Source organism: Zeugodacus cucurbitae, chromosome X (assembly GCF_028554725.1).
Source record: "Zeugodacus cucurbitae isolate PBARC_wt_2022May chromosome X, idZeuCucr1.2, whole genome shotgun sequence".
Classification (NCBI taxonomy): Eukaryota; Metazoa; Arthropoda; class Insecta; order Diptera; family Tephritidae; genus Zeugodacus; species Zeugodacus cucurbitae.
Genome location: NC_071672.1, coordinates 3,138,906 through 3,147,450, shown reverse-complemented (window position 1 = coordinate 3,147,450; position 8,545 = coordinate 3,138,906). Strand labels below are relative to the sequence as shown.

Here is an 8,545-nt window from a genome sequence, read left to right as displayed (position 1 = left end):
CCGCATGAGCAGGTTGGAGCGAACTCCAAGGGCTCCTGCCGAAACTACTACCAGTTGAGCTTCCATACAGCTCTGGACTGGTGACCAGGGATTGAATCCCATTCTCTCATCCAATTCATACACCTTTCATACCAGAAGCTAACCCCGGTCTTCAGCCAATTGTCTTCGCCGCCTGAACAACACGCGCGCAAATCTTTCAAACGACCCTAACTGTTCGGCATTCCGACTAGTGGAGATCACACCACTAACATCTAACCGTCCATCAGTCCAACTAATCCCCATACCCCCAAGGTCCCTAATGTCTGAGTACATCGGGCATTCCGCTATAACATGCACCCAATCCTCAACACACGCCCCACACATACACTCTGGACTATCTGCAAGGTGCCTCTTATGCAAGAATGCATTAAGAGGCCCATGCCCCGTAAGCAGGAAACCCAGACTTAGACAAAATCTGAAGTCTGGGTTTCCTTCTACATACCTAACGTCCCGGATGTACTCATAAGTCACCCGACCATTGAGACTACTGTCCCAACGGTCTTGCCACCTACACCTGACCCTATCATCTAGAAGCCTCTTTCTCCCTAGATATCCCTCCCTCTCCACATCATCATCGGAAATAAATTCATTCCGCAGCAATGACACACTCAGACCCCTTCTTAATCTGAATGATACAGCACGCTGTATGACAACCAGGTCAAGAGGGGGCGCACCTAGTAACACCTGCAACGCATCCGTAGAAACGGTGCGACATACAGGCAGACAGGCGAGCATCATGCAACGCTGGACGGAGAGGAGCCTTCGGCGACTGAAGACCGTCGTGGCAGTTCGCCACCATACAGCAGCTCCATAAGTGGCACAGGCCACAAACAAAGCCGCGGTATATGGTGCGAACAGCACGACGTCCGAGGCCCAATCACTCCGTAAAACGCGCATAACCTTACCTACGACCGCCTGCAGTCGCACCTTCACACTCACCAAGTGTGGAGTAAAACACATTCTTTCACTCATGGTCAACCCCAGGTACTTGACTTGCGTCACATACCTGATGCCGACCCCATTCACTCGGACAACCGGTGGACGCCCCGGTGACAGTCTGCCTTTTAAAAGCATTGTCACCGTTTTGTCCATCGTGATGTCTACACCCACACTTATCCCCCAGTTGTGGACAATTTCTAAAAATTGTCCTCCCACCCGATCCAACTCACGCCTTGAACGATCTTCAACAAAGAGAAGAAGGTCGTCCGCATACGCACAACACTTACAGAGTGGTTGGAGCTGCCCAAGCAGAGAGTCCATCATGAGGTTCCATATATATGGACCACAGATGGATCCCTGTGGACAGCCACGAGCCACTCCAATCTCCACACTTCCATTCATTCCAACGATAGAGGTTTTTCTGTCCGAAAAGTAGCTTCGCCAGAGACAAATTTCCGGACAGCCAAGTTCCTCTAACCGTTCTATCACTCGATCCCAGATCTGATAATCGAATGCCCCCTAGAAGTCAACAGATATGCCTAGGACATACTTGTTGACATTCTCCCTAACAACATTCTGCACATACATCCACGCATCTTCCACACTGCGTCCTTTCCTGAACCCATACTGCCTATCCGACCACATACCCCGCGTTAGCTCCTGAAGTCGTTCCACCATAACCCTCTCCAGTACTTTTCCAAGCACCGGAAGAAGGCTGATGCCCCGATAAGAACGAGGATCACTCCTGATCTTATCAGGGGACTTCAGGAGAGGGACGACCCTGGCACTTTTCCACTCACGTGGAAAATATCTCCCAAACGCACTTGTTATAAATGGCCTCCAAGTATTCCGGAATGAACTTCCACAAGCTTTTGCACATCTCTCCGTTCAAACCATCAAAACCTGGGGACCATTTAGACCTAACCAGACCAAAGGCGTATCCCAACTCCTCATCTTTTAGTGGAGGAACAGGTATTCCCCCAACAAAGCTCCTCCATTCCTCTTCTTTTATTCTCACAAACATATCCTTATACTCTCTAACCGCACAACTAAAATCATATCTGATCTGGGATAACCTATCCGAATTGGACCGCCGAGCACGCTGAAACTTTCGTCTCAACCGCCGGACAGTCCTCCTCTTCAAGGTTAACTCATTCGTCCACCACTTAATTTTCCTAATCCTAGAACTATCATATTTCCTGAAAACCCTATCATTAACACACCAGACCAACTCATACAGCCGAGCAATGTGCTCGTCCACCCCCAGTTCCTCAAACTCACTAAGCGGTATTTCCAATACCGCTTCTCTTACATTCTGTCCATATTGGTTCCAGTCAGTACCAGAGGTACGCCATCGCCGCAATGGACCCACGTACGCCGAGGGTGGGGATTGCGGAGAAACCACAATTTGTATCAAATTATGGTCACTCAATCCCCACCCTCCCCTAATCTCCCAACTGACGTCAAACGCTCTCCTTGCTGCCTCATTCATTAACGTTACGTCAATATCACTCATGCCCCTAGGCCCCTCAAACGTAAACCATTCACTCGGCTCATTCAAAATGTGGAGGCTCTTAGCCACCACCCATTCACTCAATACCTCGCCTCGGATGTGGCTTTGATATCCAGACGAATGTCTGGATACCTTACTAAACCACATCGAGGACGAGGCATTCGCATCCAACCCTAGGACAAATGGGCTACTACTCCCCAGTAGTAGCAGCTTATCCATGTAGCCCAGGTAGGGCTCTAGGGGCTCGCTAATTTTGCAATACAAACTAGCGACAATCATTATACCGAACTCCCCCTCTACTGAAACACACACCCCCTGTTGCGACGAATCCAACATTACGCAATCGTAGTTTGGATCAGTCACAACAATTGCGGCATTACCCCCAAGGTCCGTAAAGACCCTGAAAACTCCCGGAAGAACCCGAAGCACACCATTGGTGGTGTAGGGCTCCTGGAGTAAGGCAATGCCGCACCCACCCTCAAGCATACAACCCCCCAACTCACACATCACGGCATACGATCCCTGACAATTTAGCTGATGGGGGGTATATCAGTGTCTGGCGCGCTCAACAAGGCCACAGTATATCGGGCAGACAGCGGACATCATAAGATGCCCAGCTGGCCTACCCTTAAATGCACAGTTGCGACAATGGGGTGCATTGACGCAACCGGCAGCTCTGTGGCCTCCCTGACCGCACCTCCTACAGACATCTGATTTGGCCCTACACACAGCCAGCAACAGGGGTATCCGGTCGAACCCAGAAGGAAAACCACTTTATGTAGCACCTTCCCGCTTCCAAGAGGGCGGACATTGATTTGTCCGAACCCTCAAGGACAACGTTGCTGCTACCATCAGCGGCCACTTTCCAGGGGCGACTGACCATCCGCACATCTGACTTTCGTGCCTCAGGGCTGATGTCCTGGAGATTCAACCGAAAGAGCTCCTTCATGAAGTCATCATGGGAGATTTCGGTGTGAACCCCCTGAGCCCCAACCCGCGGACCCAACTTCCGGTTCACAGTCACATTCAATCCCACCTCCCCGAATTTGGCATTATTCGCCACCTTTTCCCTCTCTAAGACAGAGGGTGTGCGAATAACCACCCCACCACCCTTAATCGGCTTCACCTCGTGCACTCGCACTCCGAGGGAAGGTCCCACCTCTTTCACCACCTTTTTGATGACTTCCTTAGAGGAAGTCGTCGGGGCCTTGCTGCGCAACACCACCGACCACGTCTCCACAGGCTTCGGCAATGCCGGAGCAATCGCCTCCAACACAGGTGCTGGAGACGCACGCACCGACTCAGCCGGAGCCAAACCCACAACCGACCTCTTCGGTTGGGGATTATATCCCCCACAACCCCCCCTGAGAGCGTCAACCTGACCGCGAAGATGGGCATTTTCGGTTACTACCGTCATCAGGAGCGCCTCGTACTTCGAGGCAAGATCCATCAGCCCCTTCGCGGTAGTGACCTCAAAGTCTTTAGCCCCAAACACTAAGGCGTTTAACTCGGCCGTCACTGCCTTCATGGCAGCAACATGGCTGATAGCACATGGCACTCTGCTACGACCGACTTCCCTTACCTACATTATTCTATCGACCAGAGACTCTTCACCTTGGAGACCAGCTGCGAATATTGGTACGGCCTGTTGAGAAGTTTGCGTAACCCCACCATAAATTTTCAAGGTCCGAGGAGAAAATATCGACACAACAGTAAATGTCATGCTATTCTAGTCCATCTACCATATCTCTCTTCGAAAGACTTCCATGGTAGTACGACTACAAAACAGAAAAGAAAACTCTTCCGATACCTCTCGACGGCTTCTTTATGGTCGTTCCTGTTGCCAGGATGAGCACAAGGCCCATTTTTAATAACAAACGGATACTCAACAGGTTACGGAATTGGAACCGTATTCCCTTTCGTTCAAAATTATTCAAGTGTCTAATTACTATGAAGAAAACATAATATATTCACAACAATTTCATTAAAACTTGAAAATTTTCGGCTTTCGCCTTGAACTTAGGACCGACTAACTCGTGATCAACCACTGTTCACACGAAACCCTTCTCCACTTCTGTCCTCTATGGTCTCATTCGATTATTTGCTACTACCACCAAGATGTGTATCAATGGCGGCTCCATGCAGGCTTACGCCAAACACTTCTAAGCACACCATTGTACGCTCCTACTTACTAAAGTTTCAAAATTTATAATCCAACCGAAATTGTATTATAAATCATGTACTTTAGCGGTAATGTATAGGTATACAACTTAAGAGCCATCCGTTTTAAGGGCTAGTTGCTTCGGCAGGTGAGTTGTTACACACTCCTTAGCGGATTACGACTTCCATGTCCACCGTCCTGCTGTTTTAAGCAACCAACGCCTTTCATGGTATCTGCATGAGTTGTTAATTTGGGCACCGTAACAATACGTTTGGTTCATCCCACAGCGCCAGTTCTGCTTACCAAAAGTGGCCCACTGGGCACATTATATCATAACCTCAACCTTCATATCAAGAAAGGTGAGGTTCTTACCCATTTAAAGTTTGAGAATATGTTAAGGCCGTTTCGATCCTAAGGCCTCTAATCATTCGCTTTACCAGATAAGATTATTTTACATAATATTTAAATGCACCAGCTATCCTGAGGGAAACTTCGGAGGGAACCAGCTACTAGATGGTTCGATTGGTCTTTCGCCCCTATACTCAATTCTGACAATCGATTTGCACGTCAGAACTGTTTCGGTCTTCCATCAGGGTTTCCCCTGACTTCAACCTGATCAAGTATAGTTCACCATCTTTCGGGTCACAGCGTATATGCTCAAGGTACGCTCCAGTTAGAGGTATAAATAATAATAAATTATCATTATACATAACTATATTGAACGCCCCGGGATTGAATTAATAGTGAAATATTTCACTAAAAATTAATCCCATTATATAAAAGTTAAGTTAATTTCGCCATTAGGTTTAATATAACCCAATGACTTGCACATATGTTAGACTCCTTGGTCCGTGTTTCAAGACGGGTCCCGAAGGTATCCTGAATCTTTCGCATTGTTAATCATATAAATGCATACAATTAATATTAAAATCAATGATAATAATATTATTGTAAAATTCAAAAGAATTTAAGCATTATATATGTAAAATCTATCAACACTTTTTCAAATCATCAGTATTTATTCTATGTTAATAAGCTAAAAGCAAATTAATTTGAATAAACTTAACACCAATGATCTTTTGATAAATATTTTATTATGTTAATAGATTACAATGTCCTTATATGAAAAAAATGCACACTATTACTATAATATTATAAATATCACAGTTATAATGATGAATTTTTCATAATGGATATTCAGGTTCATCGGGCTTAACCTCTAAGCAGTTTCACGTACTATTTAACTCTCTATTCAGAGTTCTTTTCAACTTTCCCTCACGGTACTTGTTTACTATCGGTCTCATGGTTATATTTAGTTTTAGATGGAGTTTACCACCCACTTAGTGCTGCACTATCAAGCAACTCTTTGGAAATATCTTTCTAATAATCATTAACGTTATACGGGCCTGGCACCATCTATGGGTAAATGGCCTCATTTAAGAAGGACTTAACTCGTTAATTTCTCATACTAGATATTAAGATATTCCATACACTGTATCTCACATTTGCCATATAGACAAAGTGACTTAGTGCTGAACTATTTTCTTTTCGCTCGCCGCTACTAAGAAAATCCTTTTTAGTTTCTTTTCCTCCCCTCATTAATATGCTTAAATTCAGGGGGTAGTCCCATATGAGTTGAGGTTTTATAAAAATATTTATATTTATTTTATATTTTAGCTTTTTGCTATTTTAAAGAAACATACATAATTATTTCTTAGCACCAATAATTTTCTTTATAATAAATATTCAATCTTTTCATCCCGCGTACTACTTCATTATAACAACAATATTATCTTCTTGCTTTTTTACATTTAAGGCAATCCTAGAATAAAATAATATTTTATGCTAGACGTTCCTCTAAATGTATATATTATTTGAAATAATATTGAAATTTTATTGTTTTTGGGAATACTAAGATTCTTATTTATTATAAAATTTCGTTCAAATATGAGGTGTTCAAGAATATATTTTCTATATTTCTTTTTATGCTATTAATATTATGGATTGAAAAATACAATCCAGTAATGTACCATGTGCTTAAATTCTTTTAATTGACTAAAAGAATAAGCAACTAATTTAACATAGTCTTACAACCCTCAACCATATGTAGTCCAAGCAGCACTTTAAAATTAATTAAAGTACTTAACAGCATGGACTGCAATATGCGTTCAAAATGTCGATGTTCATGTGTCCTGCAGTTCACACGATGACGCACAGTTAGCTGCGTTCTTCATCGACCCATGAGCCGAGTGATCCACCGCTTAGAGTGATAATTTTTTGTTTATTTTAATTTAACGTCAAGAGTTTTTAATTTATTGAAAGAATAACAATTATATTACATTTCGTTTTCGTATATTATATAAATTATTTTAAAACATCTTTCAATAAATTGTAATTTTCAACCCAAACATTTACAAGTTGCGCATGTCTTAGTCCAACACAGTAATTCCTTAACAGTAATTCCTTTTTTATTACATTTTATTTAATTTCTATAAATTTTTAAGGAATTACACACGTTAATGAGAACAAATTAACTTATCATTTATATTATTTTCATAAATAATAAGTACAACTATATATGTTTAAAGGTTTGTTGCGTTCAAATACAATGTATGCGATATAATTTTCATTATACTACAATACAAGGAGTAAAAAAAAAGAAAAAAAGAAAAACATTCAAATAAATGAATGAAAAGAAGAAAAAAAAATAATTTTTCTTTTTTATTCTTTTTTTGTTTGTTTGTTTGTTTGTTTTTTTTATAATATTTACGGATAGGAACACAATAATGATCCTTCCGCAGGTTCACCAACGGAACCCTTGTTACGACTTTTACTTCCTCTAAATAATCAAGTTCGGTCAACTTTTGCGAAACAACCGTGAAACACAAGGCGTCACAGTGATCACGTCCGGAGACCTCACTAAATAATTCAATCGGTAGTAGCGACGGGCGGTGTGTACAAAGGGCAGGGACGTAATCAATGCGAGTTAATGACTCACACTTACTGGGAATTCCAAGTTCATGTGAACAGTTTCAGTTCACAATCCCAAGCATGAAAGTGGTTCAGCGGTTTACCCGGACCTCTCGGTCTAGGAAATACACGTTGATACTTTCATTGTAGCGCGCGTGCAGCCCAGGACATCTAAGGGCATCACAGACCTGTTATTGCTCAATCTCGTTACTGCTAGACGCAATTTGTCCATTTAAGAAGCTAGTGTCCTTATAATGGGACAAACCAACAGGTATGGCTCCACTTATATAAACACATTCAAACACTTGCACATTCAAGATGAACTCATGAATGAAGGCTATATAAGCTTCAACACCATAATCCTGAAAGCATCTATTTAATATATTTGAGTCTCGTTCGTTATCGGAATTAACCAGACAAATCACTCCACGAACTAAGAACGGCCATGCACCACCACCCATAGATTCGAGGAAGAGCTATCAATCTGTCTTACACGCTTATGTTCGGACCTGGTAAGTTTTCCCGTGTCAAAGTCAAATTAAGCCGCAGGCTCCACTCCTGGTGGTGCCCTTCCGTTAATTCCTTTAAGTTTCAGCTTTGCAACCATACTTCCCCCGGAGCCCAAAAGCTTTGGTTTCCCGGGAAGCGACTGAGAGAGCCATAGTAGTAGCTACACCCAATTGCTAGCTGGCATCGTTTATGGTTAGAACTAGGGCGGTATCTGATCGCCTTCGAACCTCTAACTTTCGTTAATTAATGAATGATTAATGAAAACATCTTTGGCAAATGCTTTCGCTTAAGTTAGTCTTACGACGGTCCAAGAATTTCACCTCTCGCGTCGTAATACTAATGCCCCCAAATTGCTTCTATTAATCATTACCTCTAGATCTAAAAACCAATGAAAGTAGAACAGAGGTCTCATT

General features: G+C 42.9%; 1 non-coding gene across 1 annotated transcript; it reads right to left on the bottom strand.

Moving 5' to 3' along the window:
- Positions 1–6,742: 6,742 nt before the first annotated feature.
- Positions 6,743–6,921, bottom strand: LOC128923433 (5.8S ribosomal RNA). Its single transcript, XR_008472336.1, has one exon. It is a non-coding gene; the product is annotated as a 5.8S ribosomal RNA (ribosomal RNA).
- Between the last annotated feature and the right edge of the window lie 1,624 nt (positions 6,922–8,545).